The sequence below is a fragment of the Capsicum annuum genome, chromosome 9 (assembly GCF_002878395.1).
Source record: "Capsicum annuum cultivar UCD-10X-F1 chromosome 9, UCD10Xv1.1, whole genome shotgun sequence".
NCBI lineage: Eukaryota > Viridiplantae > Streptophyta > Magnoliopsida > Solanales > Solanaceae > Capsicum > Capsicum annuum.
This window is the reverse complement of record NC_061119.1, coordinates 169,747,984-169,765,330: the sequence shown is the minus strand read 5'-3', so window position 1 is coordinate 169,765,330 and position 17,347 is coordinate 169,747,984.

Genomic DNA, 17,347 nt, shown 5'->3' with positions numbered 1-17,347 from the left:
TGGGGTGGAAAAATTCATAATTTTTGGCTCAATTTAAAAATTTTTAGGTTAGGAATAACTGAGATATTCTTGATTGGTGCTATTTTTGATTACATGATGCAAGTGTTTTGTTTGGAAAAAGCATGTGAAATGAGTGAATTGCTAGTTTTGAGACTCTTAGGCTCATGTTTGTGATTCTTGTACTTGTTGGCTTAATTTTGAATTCATGCTATTATTGGTTGGGAGTCTATGATGATCCTATTTATTTGAGCATGTGCCATGTGCGTGTATGATTTTTTGTATATTCCTTGTTGCATATGATGTCTAGAACTTGCCCGGTATATGTGTGAAGCGAAATAAAGAATGAGGATTTAGGAGATGATTTAGGCATTTCTTTAATAACCTTGTTTTATACCTTCTTTTTACCTATCCTTGTTCATTATCCTAGTTAAACCCCATTGAGCCTTTAGTTTTTTTCTTTGGTAGCCTTATATGTAGCCTAATTCCCTTCATTGATAGATCATAATTTGATCCAAAAAGCTCCTAAGTACTTTAATTGAAAAAAAATTAAATTAGTGAGGATTTTGAGAAATTGAAGAAGAAAAAGGTGAAATTGATGCCCCAAGGTAATAGTTATTGGTGTATAATTGATGTTTGGTGGATGTTTGTGATATAATTTATGTTAAAAATATAGCCATGATTGAGGAAAAAAGAGAGAAAAATTGATTCATATGGTAGTAAACTATGCGTCCACCAAGTGTTTGTGAAAATGCTTAAAAGAGATGAGGTAAGAATAAATGAATGGAGTAGACAAAAATGGTATAATTTGGTTGTTTGAGAGTGATTTTTAATGATTAATGTAGTGTATTAAAGTTCTTAGAGAGGTTAGTCACTATTTTCAAATAGTTTCTACCCGTCTCTTAGCCTACATTATAACCCAAAAAAGTCCTAATTGATCCTAAGCTTTACATTTGACTATTAGTGGAGCATTATACTAAGGGAAAGCCTATGGTTCATTATGTGTAACTTGTGAATTCTTTGTGAGAGTGAGCGTAATTTGATCTTGTACCCATTATGTTATAAAAGTGCATTATTGTGAGTGATTATGGGTAACTCTCTTGTTGTGAGAGCACATGTTTGATGAATATGGGTGGTTTGTATGATGTCCTTGATTGAATAATATTCATGAGTTTCCCATGTATTGAGTCAATTCTTGAGGCTAGGATATTTTGGAGTAGTGTTCTTGAGTTATCAATTGTGTAAATAGCGTGCTTTGTGTAGAAACTTGCATTCCGTGTAGTCATGGTAGTACTAGCTTGAGTGTCTTTTATTTAGTAGAAGTGTAGAGTCACCTCAGATTTTTATACTTAGAGTAAAGAGTTGTTCGACGATGAACAAGAGTTTAAGTGTGGGATGATGATTTGAGGTCGTTTTATACACTTTTGTATCATTACTCTAGCTTATTTCGCCTTTTTTGAGAGCAATTTGTGTGCTTAACGTGTTCATATTGATATAAATAAGAGAAATTTGTGTGCTTAACGTGTTCATATTGATATAAATAAGAATTTAAGTGTCCAAGTGTGTGATTATAATGTTTAAAGTATTTTTCAAACAAGTTTGTGCTTAATTGAGTCATTTAGAGTTCAACCCAAAAAATTAGTTTTACTAGCTTAAGCTAGGAGTGTGTCTAGTTAGTCTCGGTGGATTCTATTGTGTTTAATTTATTTTAACTATTTTAATGGTGTAATTTTATGTGGAACAACTTATTTGCAATGTGCAAAATTTAATTTGACTAAGTCAAGAGTCGAAATAATAATTGGAAGATCATTGCGAATTTGCCTTATCTTAGCTTTTGTTTTGATTGTTGTTAAGAATATTGTGTTGTTTTGATCTTTAATTTATGGTGTGTGATATTGTAGGAGGATTTGTGAGGTGAATATAGTGATATATTGATAATAAAAAGGCTCAAAATTTATTGAAAATACACAACAAAAGACATGGGCAAAGGATAAGACGTTCTACACTTAAATAAATTTTTTAACGCAAATTTCAGTGAGACGACGCGAAGTCAAAGCATCGCATAGGTGTACCCAACGCGTTGAGCAATGCGTTACATTGATAATTCATACAAAGCAATTGAATGAGCCGACACAGCACAGTGGCTTGTCCAATCACAATTCAAATTGTACGTATTTCAAAAGCTAGTGGAAATCTTGGAACTCTTCAATTCTCTTAATCCCAAAGTGCTTAGGAATATGAAAATTTTACAATGGAAGAGGCTCAACAAACAAAAGTTGGATGAGGCTCCACTCTATTTTTGACACTTGGATAGTTGACCCATTTGCTACTTTTCATATTATTTACTTTTTTTCTTATTTCATTTTCTTAGTTTTTTTCATACTTAATTAATATTTAACTTCTAAATACACAATTAAATATTTGATGTATTTAACTAAAAAAACACTAATAAACACACACAAAAATTTGATACACTAGTAAAATTGTTGAAATAAAAAATAATTTTATTATTTAACAATTAAAATGCATATAAAATTATATTTAGAATTCCATTGTTATTATTTGAGTGAATAAAAAATATATTTATTAGTCCTAATCTTCATCTTTTTAAGCAGTTATGAAGTATTTAACAAAGAATATCAATAAACATATTTTTTGTTAAAACAACTGAAACGTCTTTCAAAGTTTGAACTGTTAATGTTAAAAGCAAGTTTATCGTTCAACATTTTGTTAACAGTTAAAGATTAATTTAAAATACAAATTAATTTGTGGTTGTGTGGTTGTCCACTTTAACATATAGATCTACCAGATCTGATTATTTTCAATAAATACAAGTTATTTATTTAGATAGAATGTGTTGATTAATTAGTTAACCAAAAAAATCACAAAATTTCAATAAATTTTAAGCTAAATATATATTCAAACACATTTTAATTTTTAAATAACATTTCAAACTTAAATTTAAATAATACCTATTTTCTATTTATTACCAAATCCATGTCCAAAATGCCTACTTACTTGCACAGCAAAATGAAAAGGAGGGACCGAAATAATTTTGTCCCATCAAAACTTAAGTCCGTAGAAATCATCGCGTCCCTCAATTTATTTTTAAAATAGATTTTTTCACTAAAGATAATTATTGAGCTATATATGAGCAAATCCATGACTAGTTTCATAATTTCAATCGAAAAAAAAAAGTTGAAAACTTGATTTTTTGAATTTTAAATTTTAGAACAACAATTTCAAATAATAATAATTAAATTCTAAATTTAATATTTATATGAATTTTAATTGTTAAATAATAAAATTATTTTTTATTTCAATAATTTTATTAGCATATTAATTTTTTTTTTGTGTTTATTAGTGGTTTTTTTTAGTTAAATACATTAAATGCTTAATTGTATATTTAGAAGTGAAGTATTAATTATGTATGAAAAAGACTAAGAAAATGAAATAAGAAAAAAGGTAAATAAGGTAAAATGTAGCAAATGAACCCACTATCCAAGTTTCAAAAATAGAGTGGAGCCTCACCCAACTTTTGTTGGTTGAGCTTTTTTCTTTGTAAAATTTCCCTTAGGAATATAATATTATATAAATTGGGGACAACACTTTATAAAGAAAGTGTGGTGGACAACTGGTCACCTTTTTTTGGACCAAATTAATTCACTAGACACGCATAACATACGATTCAGACTGTTTGGGATGAAAAGCGGAGGAGCTGCTACACGGTTTATTATATTTTAATTATTTTATTTAGTCTTTAATTTTTCATATCATGTATTCAATTATTTGGATCGTGATTATGAATATTAGTGGCTAAAAAATCCCCTTTCTAGGTTAAAGTCAAGAACATGACTATTATTGTTTTGGATTAAATTAATTAATTTTGCTTATCATATTTGGTTGTTTGTTTATTCTTATTTTAATTATTTTATGGATTGATCACCCATAAAATACATATATTATCGACCTTTTGATCTCAGGAGAGGGAATGGGGAGATAGAACATGGGAATAAACAAAGTTTGAGTTTTATTCTTTTCTATAATAAAGAATTAAACTTAACGTCTGGGACAGGGATGTACTTAGATTCATTACTTGATTCATACGTAGGATGATAACTTTAATTAACTTAATTGGATTATTACACCTCCGCTCAACAATGTAGTTGTAATATTAGGTAAAAGATTATAGGTTGGGAAACCATGATCGTGCAATTAACCCTACGAATCAACAACCAAAATAAGCAAATTAACAGATTAATTTCAATAACATAATATGATTGTTCGGAGTGCTTTAACCCTGGGCTTTTCTCCATTGGTTGTTCCAAGAATTTATTTTTTTGCATTATTTATTTTTATTTTTTATTTACGATAATTCAAAATTCTTTTTTTGGCTACTTTTGCACTAAATTAATCTAGACGGTGAACTAAAATTAAATTATTGTTAAATTAAGTCTCAGTAGGATCGATATTCGGCTTTCTTGAAGGCCACTATATTACTTGGTAGACCACGTACACTTGCGTGTACGCTTGGGCGCTGTCACTTCCATATTAACATCATTATTTCACACCATCAATCACCAATTGCTTCATAATATGCGTCTAATTTTTCATCCAAATCCATTAGAAATTTGCCCTGCATCACTAATCATGTCGATCAACCCCAAAACACAATTTAGCTCAAGTGAAATAAGACTAACACATTTTTGCTCTTAAAACAAGTTTAAATATGGGTAGATATTGGTGTTTTAGACATATAAATACGCCCAAGATCAACTTGCTGTACACAAGATGATATGGGGAGACACCTATGTGGGTCTTAAAAGCTTTTCAATAAGACCACTAAGCATTATCTAACTTTCTAGACCAATCGGTCCTGTTGGCATTCACTGTCTTCGCCAATATGGACATGATCACTCTAGTGGAGATCTTAACTTGCCCACTCATCTTAGGATGGTAAGATGTCGCCACCTTATGCTTTACACCATATTTTTTTAGCAGGGCCTTGAAAATACGATTGTAGAAGTGAAACCCACCATCACTAATAATAGCACTTGGAGTGCCAAATTGAGAGAGTATATTTTTTTTCAAGAAAGCAATGACACTTCAACCCTTATTATTGGGAAGCGAAACAGCCTCCATTTACTTTGAAATGTAGTTGACTACCACTATAATGTACTTCATACTATAGGAGCTCACAAATGGACCCATGAAATAGATTCCCCATACATCAAACAACTCTAACTCCAAGATAGGTTCCATGAGGAGTTCATGTCTCCGTGAAATATTGCCTTGACACTAATAATGGTCAACGGCTTGAGCATAATCATGAGCATCCTTAAAAATAGTAGGCCAATAATACCCACACTACAGAATCTTGTGGGTTATATGGGTTCTACTATGAAGACCCCTAACTGGTGATACATGACAAGCCTTAAAGATGCCCATCATCTCCCCCTCAAAAATATATCTTTGAATAACTCTATCTGCATAAATCTAGAAAAGATAAGGTTCATCCCAAAAGAATTCCACACCTCATGCATGAACCTCTTCCTCTAGTGGAATGACAAATCTTCTAAAATAATATCACTTGCCAAAAAGTGTGCAAAATCAGTTAAACAAGGGATTAAGTCTTGAGATGCTGCCAAGACCCACTCATCTGGAAAACTATCATCTATGTCAAGCTCAACCCTTAATTCTACACTGCCTCTTCTTTAAGGTGAGACAAGTGATCCGCAACCTAGTTCTCCATGCCCTTCTAATCTTTTACCTTAATGTCGAATATTTGCAGCAAGAGGACCCAACGTAGCAATCTTAGCTTGTCATCCTTTTTCGACATAAGATACCTCAATGTTACGTGATTTATGTGAACTATGACTTTGGTCCCAATCAAGTAATACTAGAACTTCTCAAAGGAAAAAACCACTACAAGCAAATCCTACTCAGTAACTGTATAGTTCTTCTATACAGGTTTTAATGCCTTGATGGCATACTAGATTAGACGAAGGATTTTCTCACACCTCTGTCTAAGGACAACACCCAAGGCCACTCTTCTTGCATTAGAACCTCAAATAGTAAATTCCAATCAGGGGATACAGTAATAGAAGCCAAAATCAACCACTCCTTAAGGTACTCAAAGGCCTTGAGACATGCATCATCCAAAACAAATTTCACCTCCTTCTCTAAAAGTTTGCATAAAGGATTAACAATTTTAGAGAAGTCCATGATGAACCTTCTATAGAAGACAATATAACCCAAAATACTTTAAATACCTTTTTTTGTGACTGGAGGAGGTAATTTTTCAATCACCTTAATCTTTTCTCTATCCACCTCAATAACCCATTTTAAGATTTTATGCCCTAGGACATACTCTTTTTCACTATAAAGTGGCACTTCTCCTAATTTAACACTGGGTTGCACTCCTTACACCTTTGGAGTGCATAGGCCAAATCGGCCAAACAGTCATAAAAAGAGTCCACAACGACTGAAAGATCATCCATGAAGACCTCTATTGTGTCCTCCATAATGTCAGAAAATGTAGATATCGTACATCTTTGAAAGGTGGCGGGAGCATTGCATTATCCGAACATCATCCTCTTAAATGCAAAAGTCTCATAAGGGTAGGTAAAGATAGTTTTTCCTGGTCCTTAGGAGCAATGGAAATCTAATTGTATCTTAAGTACCCATTAAAAAAATAGTACCAACCCCTGTCTACTATTATGTCGAGCATCTGACCTATAAAAGGCATAGGGAAATGGTCCTTTTGAGTCCAAGTGTTCAACTCTATGTAGTCGATGCACACTCGCCAACTAGTAATAAGTATCACGGGTATAAGTTCATTCTTCTAGTTTGAGACCATAGCGATCCCACCCTTATTAGGAACATATTGAACCGGGTTGACCCACTTAATGTGCTTCTTCCCAACCTCTTGCATAGGAGGATTCAAACAACGTTGATACTTAATACTGGGAATATGATTTGGCTCAAGTTGTATTTTATGGGTACGAATATCAAGTGGGATCCCTACAATATCTGCAATGGTCCATCCAATGGACCTCTTAAATATCTACAAAAATAATGACTGGCAAGGTATTATTGGCCCCAAAAATACATATCTCAAGTGTAATGGAAGGGCTTCAATTCCAAATCAGTGGCTTCTCAATAGATGGTCGAGCCAGATGAGTGGTTCTATTCTTCAAATGAAGATCAAGATTTTTTGAAGCATAATTGTAAGAACCCCTACCATACAATGCGCTCACTATCTCACTATACTCACCAGTGCCATCACTATCAAAATTCATTATAATCACTGCTAATGCCTCAACTCCAAGTCTCTCTTTAGTGGACACAGTCACTGCATCATTATTAATTATATCGATCACAGATATTACTCTCATATATCTGGTTGTTGCATCGACTAACACATATTAAAAATCACCTACTTATCATTTCGTCTGAACTTCATCTACCCTAACTCTATGTTAATCAAGGCCTGACCTATAGCTAGGAAAGTCCTACGTAAGATAATAGGGACTTCGAAGTCCACATCACATTCAAGGATCATAATGTCAAATGTAAATATAAAAGTTGCCACCTTCACCAACACATCACATAATATCCCAACCAATCTCTTTACAGTCCGATTAGCTATCAACAACCTCATGGATGTGGGTTTGGGTGCTCCCAACCCTAACTACCTGAACACTACTAATGACATCAGATTGATACTAGCTCCCAATTCACATAAAGCTCGAGAGAAGTTGAAGGAGCCAATGTTACATGGAATAATAAATGCTTTGGGGTCCTTCCTCTTCTCAACCAATGATTAGGAAGAGATGACACTATAATGATAAACATTATCCGCAGGCTTAGGACTCACTGTCTGCTTTCTAATAACCAAATCCTTCATGAATTTAGCATAGCCTGGCTTCTTCTCCAATGCCTCTATAAGAGAAATATTAACAGAAAGTTGTTTCAATATAAATAAGAACTTTTAATACTTTTTTTCCTCTTATTTCTTTCTCAATCTCTATTGAAAAAGAGGGGGAGGACATGGCATGGTCTTCAACACAGGCTCGACTATCTTTCCCTTTCATTTATCCTTCTTAATATTTTTATCACTACTTCTCAATTTCTCTATCTCTACTTTAGGCATCTCATTAACTCCAACACTATCAGTTTTTGACTCATCAATTGCATGCATACAGGGATTAACAGTTGTCTTACCATTTTGAATAGTTTTGGCAAGACAACAATTGTCGTTCTTAGAATTCAAAACTGTATTGCTAGGGAGTGTGCTAGGTTTTTGCTGATTCAAAGTTGCTGATATTTGGCCAAATTATTGCTTCAACTGCTTGATTGCAGTATCTTGCAATTCTACTTTCTGGGTCAATCCTAAGTTGTCTGCCTTAATCTCTTTAAGGTAGGTTTCCTGACTTTCTTGACCCTTCACTAGCTTGGAAAACATAGCCTCCATCCTTGATTTACTATCTTGGCTTCCTGGTGGAACATATATATCAGCCTTATTTTTGTAATGATCCTTGCATCTCTAATCACTGTCTTTTTCTCTACTCCTATATCTGTACCTATTCGTATAGTAGTTCAAACCTTGGTTACCTTGCCATTTGGCTCAGAAACTTGCCAACTCTCTATCCAGATATTTGCCTCTTCTTCTGTATCAGAATTATATGATTAATAGGCCTTATCCTGTGATTCCAATATATTTACCTTCTCGTAATTCGTCATCGTAAACTACTTCATTAGTAACCCAATTTCTGTTCTTAACTGAGCAACTTCTTATACTACTATGTCATCAATAGTTTTGTGTTCGTTGAAAGCCCCAATAGCATAAGCGCCAGCTCCTCTCTGCCTCTCGAGTATTCCATCTTTGGATAGTGAGAGAGATCTGGTCTAATATATCTGATGCTACCTCCCATCACAAATTTATGAATGCTTTACCAATAGTCATATCAGTCATAGATCTGGAATAGGAATTTAGAGCTTGATAGAATATTTTAAGTAAATTACTCCCTGAAGTTCAATGATTGGGTACCATTATTAACTTCTTCTTAAAACAGAGTCATGCCTCAAACATTAACTCAGAGGGTAACTTCCTAAAGCTATACATCTCGTCTTTTAACTATAACATTTTGGATGAAGGAAAAATATGACCAAAAAATTGCCTCCACAACTCATTCTAAGTAGTAATCGATCCTCAAGGAAGTTCCCCAAACCATAATGTAGCTTCACTGGTTAGAGAAAAAAAGGAATAATCTAAGTCTAAAAGCCTCCTGATCTACCCCCGATATAGTGTATGAACTGCAAATTCCAATAAAATATTTGAGGTGCATATTTACGTCATCAGTCGGTAAGCCTGCAAACACACCCTTCAGATTTAATAGCTGGATCATGGCACTAGTGATATCAAACTTCATATTTGGTGGCAATAAGGAGGAATGATAGCTCCTATCTTGATAGGCTTAAAGTACCCCAGATCTTTCTTCTGATCATCATATGGTGGAAAGAATTGATATGCTGGGAGTATTTCAGCTCTACCCCTTCTATCTCTATCTCAATTTCCATTGAGTGTTGTTAGACAATTTGCTTTGGTAGCTCTGCCTCCCAAGATATAACTAGGCCTCTACATCTCTCCGCTAGTTAGAAACTGATACTTCCAATAATTTCTTTATTTGTTGATGAAAAATGTCCTAAACTTCTCTAGAAGAAGGGGAGGTGCACCAGTAGGATCATCTTGAACCCCTTCAAATTGGCCTTTATGTACTTGGTCTGTCATCGTATAATTCGGCTATAGGATTTTATCTAGGTTAGTAGTAAGTGGGAGTAACGTAATGCGTTGACTCCTAGTGTTAGGCATACACCGGTGTATACCCAATGAAGAACAAAAAAATAAAACCTACAAACTTCAATAACTTCAATCAACAACTTTGTAACCATACTCCCCATCAATAGTGCCAAAATATGATGTCACACAAACTATACCTCCAAAAAGATATAATATAGTCCCTGTGTAATTATAGTAACCCAACTAGGTTGGTGTCAATCCCACATGGAATAGGTCAAACCTATATCTCAAACTTGCTAAAATAATCAGGCAGTGTATAAAAGTAAATGGGAGGTTTCTAATAATCATTAAAAGTAACCAATTGATAATGTTTTTGGTTGTAAAAAATCTAAAACAAACACTTGGACTGTGTTCCCCCGGCTTTCTAACTCCGTAAGTTTCTCGTGTTCAATCAAAATACCTCACTATTGCACATGCAAAATTTGACAAACTCGGTATTATCGACTATCTTGTGGACTCATAGGTAAATCTCACCTTTTACCTTGTGAGTTTTAGGGTGTCACCTTACTATTCCTTGTCTTTGATCCCAGTTTAAATATCACCTTATGGGTCTCAAGTTATTAGAAAAGGGTGGGTAGATAGCCACAAATCACTCTTATAATCCCATTTTCCCACTCCCTATCTCTCTTGTGAAGATGATCTCGAATACAGGTGATTTCATAGAGTTGGCCACCACTAAGAAAGAAATTAACTTAAAGAAAATTACAATACACGTATAACAGTTGATCTAGCCAAATCTCACAATTCCCCTACTTCATTAATCCTCCAGGGTTCCCATAACCCTAGTTAAGAAAGTTATCCACTCATGGTTATGCAACAATCCATAAAGTTTGATAAAGAAAGCATAGAATTAATTGCACAAGAATGAAAGAGTAAAATCCAAAGTCTCAAATTGAATAATAATCCAAAAACCAAGAAAAAGAGTATAAAGTGTGTAAAAATATGTTAAAGTTCGTAAACTATTACAAATATACCTCAAGGGTATTTATAGAGTCTCAAAATTTCAAAGAAAACCTAACCAAAACAAAATAGGAAAACTAGGTTAGTAGTGGTCACGCCTCTGGCAACGAGTCATTAGGATAGACAATGACTCATTGTTAGATATCATAGCTCTATATCTTCAGTGCTCATGGCTTGTTATCATATACAACAAGTCATTAGTTGGGACTCGTTGTCACTCTAGTGAGTTTCAGCTTTATGTATTTTTCTTCATACTCAGCATGACTCCTTACCATGAGTCATTGTCTACCATAACAACTCATGGTCTTCACTTATTTCCACTAGGCTTCAATTTGTCAAGTTCTTAGAATTTTTGCTAATGTGCTCAGAATAACTCATCCTACGACACGTTGCCACTCCTAACAAGTTGAAGTTAATCTTTATCATTGATCTTAAAATCAACATTCATCATTTTCAATCTCATGACTTGGGTCGCGAATAGTTAGGTGACTAAGTGACTCATTACCCAGTCCACACTTAGCTTTTTCTGGAGATTTTTCATCTTTTTCTGATCCATGCCACTTCTAACTTAATTTACCTACAATACGCATAAAACACATATCTTATCCAATAAAAAGCCTAAGTATTTGCATATTTTGACTATACTAAGCATTGAAGGTTCCATACAACCATAGCACATTAATCCTAAGCCTTTAAGTAATCGTCATTTTCAAGATAGCAGTGGTCCTATGGAACAGGGTGCCTAGTCTCAGGCTAGTAAAGCTCAGTTAGCGCTACCTTATCCTTCTTGATCTTTTATGGACAAATTCATCGTGGATATTGTGAGGAGAGGAGGAACTTGTGTTTTAATTATGGCCAGCTTGGTCATCTGCAATAGAATTTTCCTATAGCTAAAGTTGGTACTGGAGCTAATAATGTCCCGATTATCCCTTCTTCGAGTCATACACCTAAAAGTGACACTTCAAGTATCAGAAATAGACAAAATTGCCTCTATGTACCTGCTACTCATCAGGAATCTGAGGCCTTCCCAGATGTTGTTACTAGTATGCTACAACTCTCTTCTCGTGATGTTTATTATTTTCTAGATTAGTGTTTTACCCTATCTTATGTGACCCCTTATGTGTCTATACACTTTGGTTTTGGTCTAAATTTTTTTTTACCCTTTTTCTATTTCTACTCCTATGGGCGAGTTTATTGTTGATATAAAATTTATAGGGGTTGTGTGGTATCCATTCTTCATACATAGGTGGATTTGATAGAACTTGATATGGTGGATTTTGATGTAATCTTGGGATAGATTGGCTCCATTCGTGATATGCTTCTTTGGATTATAGGACCCAAAAGATCAGTTTATATTTTCCTAGTTAATTAACCAGTGATTGATCGGGGGAGAGTTCCTTAGTATCTAAAGAAAGGTTTATTTCTTATCTTAGAGCTCAAAAAATGATTTCTAATGGGTCTCTGTATCATCTAGTTTGGGTTAAAGATTCAAACTATGTGAGTCTTTCTTTGCAATTTGTCCCTGTGGTTAATGAATTTCTTGATATTTTTCTAGATGATCTTCCTAGAATCCTCCCGATAGGGAAATAAATTTTAGAATTGACCTTCTATCTAATACCCATCCCATTTCTATTTCTCCTTATAGGATGGCTTCGACGAAACTAAAGGAGAAGTTAAAGGATGTTTTTGATAAGGGTTTTATTTATCCTAATGATTCTCTGTGGGTTGCCCTTATACTTTTCGTTTTAAAGAAAGATGGGTCTCTTTTGATGTGTAAAAACTATCGTTATTTGAATAAGGTTACAGTGAAAAATACATACCCTCTTACTAGGACTGATGACCTTTTATATCATCTTTAGGGTGGTAGGTGCTTCTCTAACATTTATCTCTGTTTGAGCTATCACTAGTTGAAAATTAAGGAGGTTTATATTCCTAAGACTGCTTTCTGGAATCGGTATGTCCATTATGAGTTTTTCGTTATGTCATTTGGGTTGACTAATGCTCCGGCTGCTTTCATGAATCTTATGAATCTGATGTTCAGGAAGTTTTTGGATTTATTTGTTATAGTCTTCATTGATGACATCCTGGTGTAATCCAAAAGTGAGAAAGATCATGTCAATCACCTCTGAATTATGTTGAGGACTTTTAAGGACCAAAAATTATATGTGAAACTTTCAAAGTTTGAATTATGGCTAAGTGTTATGACCTTTCTCGGGCATGTTGTTTTTAGTGAAGGGACCAAGGTGGATCAACAGAAAGTTGAGATAATTAAAAGGGGCACTAGACCAACCACTCCAACAGACAATAGGAGCTTTCTAGGCTTGAATGGGTATTATAGGAGGTTTATGGAGAGTTTCTCATCAATTGCTGCTTTACTAATAGAGATAACTCAAAAAAAGGTTATGTTTTTGTGGTCTAATGCTTATGAAAATAGTTTTGAGAAGTTAAAATATAAGTTGACTTCTATGCCTGTCTTGACCCTACTCGGGGGTACTGATGAGTTTGTGGTGAATTGTGATTCATCTCGTGTGGGACTGGGTTGTGTATTGATGCAGCATAGCAAGGTTGTAGAATATGCTTCCAAGCAGTTTAAGGTTCATAAAAGAAAGTACCCGACTCTCGATCTAGAGTTGGTAGTTGTGGTTTTTACTTTGAAGATTTGATGCCATTATTTGTATGAGGTGAATGTGGATATTTATTAGACCATAAGATCTTGCAATATGTGTTTATGCAAGGGAATTGAATCTCAGGAAGAGACAGTGACTTGAATTGCTTAAGGATTATGACATGAGTTTGCACTATAATCCATGTAAAGCTAATTTTATTGTTGATGCTTTTAGTAGGTTGTCTATGGAGAGCTAGTCCCAAGTTGAGAATGAGAAAAGAGGATTGGTAAAGGACATTCAACATCTGTCTATTTTGGGACTTTATCTTTTGGACTCTAAGAATGGATGAGTGATTTTTTAGGAAGTGGTTAAGTTGTCTCTTGGTGATGAGGTTAAGGATAAGTAGGTTTTAGATCCTATACTCATGCAAATCAAAGATGATATGGGTAAGAAAAAGGTTATATATTTCAAGATTGGGAGAGATGAAATCTTTAGGTATCAAGGAAGGTTGTGTATTCTGATGTAAATGGGTTTCAAGAAAGACTTTTGGTTGAGGCTCATGAGTCCAGATATACTGCTTATTTGGGTTTGACAAATATGTATCACAACGTTAAGGAGATCTATTAGTGGATAATATGAAGTGGGATGGGCAAATTTTGGTGTTAAATGTATGGTTTGTTAGCAAGTCAAGGTAGAATATTTAAGGCCCGGTGCCATATCCCAAGAGATAGAATTATTCATGTTGAAGTGGGAGGTGATTAATATAGATTTTGTTATGGGTTTTCTGCGGTCCCATAATTATTTTGATTCTATTTGGGTCATTGTAGATAGAATGACTAAGTTTGTTCACTTTTTGCCTATGAGGACTAATCACTCAGGAAAGGATTATGCTAAGTTGTTCATTCAGCAGATAGTAAGGTTGCATTGGGCACTTGTGTCCATCATTTCAGACCAAGGAACACAATTTTCTTCTTACTTTTGGCGTTTGTTTTAGAAAGGTTTGGGTAGTTAGGTGAACCTTAGCACCACTTTCCACCCTCAAACGGATGGACAAGCAGAACGTACTATTTAGTATTTGGAGGATATGTTGAGGGTTTGTGTAATTGGTTTTAAAGGTTTTTGGGCTGACCATTTACTTCTTATTGAGTTTGCTTACAATAATAGTTATCATTCTAGCATCCAAATAGCTCCTTTTCAGGCTCTTTATGGTAGAAGGTACAGGTTTCCTATTAGATGGTTTGAGGCAGGTGAGATAGGCTTTTTGGCCCTCACATGGTTTATCAGGACATGGAGAAGGTAAAGGATATTAGAGAAAGACTAAGACTACTGAAAGTTGCAAAAAGTCTTATGCGGATGTGAGGCGAAGAGAGTTGGAGTTTGAAGTTGATGACTAGGTGTTCTTAATGATTTCTCATATGAAAGGAGTCATAAGATTTTGGGAAAAAGGAGAAGCTTAATCCCCATTACATTAGTCCATATCAGATTGTAAGGAGAATTAGAAATATTGCTTATGAGTTAGATTTACCAGTAAGCTTGGCTTCGATTCTTCCTGTTTTCATTGTCTATGCTTAAGAAGTGTGTGGGTGACCCTTCTTTGATAGTGTTTATTGAGGATGTGCGTGTTAAGGATTATTTATCTTATGATAAAGTCTCGATTAAAATATTGGGTAGGCAAGTTCATAGACTAAGGACTAAGGATATAGCTTCGGTGAAGGTTCATTGGAGAAATCAAAAGGTGGAAGAAGCTAATGGAAAGCTGAAGAAGACATAAAAGCCAAGTACTCGTTCTTATTCTTTGGGTTGGATAAAAGTGTTTAAGGTGGGAATTTCATTTCCCTTTTGTCGCATTTTGAATTTGTCTGTGGATTCTACTGCATTCTTGCTATTCTCTTGTTATTCGAGGATGAATGATTCAAAGAGGGGATAATATAAGACTCGATAAAATTTTGATCATTTTATTTTTGACCCTCCTGTGTGCATAACCTAAATTTTTGGCTTAAAATATGATACGGGGTGTTTTGGGAATGTTTTTAAAATTTTGAAAGGGGTTTGAGGTTATTTTGGGACCTCGGAGCAGTGAGGGTCTACGTTAGCGGTGTGCCACACCACTTATGCTCCACGATTGGAGTGTGGCGTGAAGGCTAACCCCGTGGTAGCAATGTGCTATGCCTCTATGTTAATTTCATCTAGTTTTTGTTGTATTCACTTGGGGTGAGGGGCTTTTTGGACCTTTACTCCTTACACGACTTTAAAACACCAAATTAACTCTTTTTCTTCAGTTGTCAAAGATTAAACACTACATTTTTCTTGTTCAAATCTCAAACCAATAAAGTTCAAGGGTTTTACAAGGAATTCACCATTTAGGCTCTAAACTTTGAATTCTCTTCAATCTCTCCTATATTTTAGGCATGTTTCTTATTCCTTGACTTGAATTTTACATTGTGGCATCAATTTATTAAATATTCATATGATTTGAGTTGATGGATTTGAAATTGGATTAAGGATTTTTTATTGTTATTGCTTGAATTACTTTTTTAATGATTTAACTGGATTATTCATGGTTTAATTGATGGTTTTGGGACTGAATTAGTGCATTGTGATTATGGTTGAAATGGGTGGCATGAGTTTCACCAAAATTGCTAAACTTTTGGCTTGGTGATGACATTAACCTCAACCCACATTATAAACTTTATTTTGAATATGGATATTCGCATAATTTAACTTGTCTTTTGAATCCATAGCTTTGCATTAAAGGATAAATGGATAAATATGGTTTTGGAATACCCTTGGTGGGCATGGTTTTGGATTTTAAATAGAACTTGGGAGTTTAATGGTTATATGGATAGGTTTGACATAAATGGAATATCTTGCAAGCATATTGGTATGTCGATACCAAGTTAGTAAATGCCTTAATAAATGAATCCTTGGTTAATGGTTGGTTTACTTGCAAATTGTTTTAATTTAGGCTTAAAGGGAATTATGTAGCTCACCATTAAGGCATAGTGCGGAGGGACTAACACTGAAACAACATTTGCTGACATTGGGGGTCTATATGACCATGTGTCCGAATACACATTATATTTTGGATGCCTATTGCCTTGGTGTCTTTAGCCTTTCCTTGGTACATGAAGCTAACATGGACTGGCGTCTTTTTGGTATAGGGAGTCGAACCCATATAGCCCGTGGGTGCCTTTAGGATGGAGCAAGCTACATTGTTCAGGCTAATGGTTTAAACTATCATGTTAATGGACCCTTGTTCCTATCCCGACATCCAATTATGTATATATAAAAATGTTGTGCATTTGGTTCTAGCTGGTTTTTGATAAATGTACTATTTATCCCTTTCCATCGAGTTATATGCCCGTGCTCGCCGTACTGACTGTCCCCGAATACTGCATCATTTTATGATATTGGATCATAGGACTTTTCTGTTGCTTCTGCGTAGTGTTAGGTGGTTCAGTATGTTTATTGGTCTGTTGTGAAGTGGTGAGCCTCCATCTTTTTAAAGGCCCTGCCATTTCATTGGTTTCATTATTGTTTTAGTATTTCTTTTTGTTATTATCTTGTCATAGTCGGGGGCATGTCTTGACTTAGTTGGTATTCTTGGTTTAGAGGCTTTCATGGATAGGATTGGGATGTCGTTGATATCTTGTTTTGACTCTTTATATTCTCTTTTTTATTATTTATCTATCATAGGTTTGGTTGGCTTTCGTTGTTTATATTTATGTGCTATTAAGGTAAGGCGAAGGGGTTGTCTCCGGCCCATGGTAGGCTTGAGATTGCCAGTCATGGAAAAGGTCTGGTTTAAGTCGTGAAATTACTGGTTTTGAGTCCTCTTAAAATTCTACGTACATATGCAAGCTCAAAAGGGCCATATACAAACTTTAGCAGGCTTCTAGGGCATGGTACATTGAGGTCACCA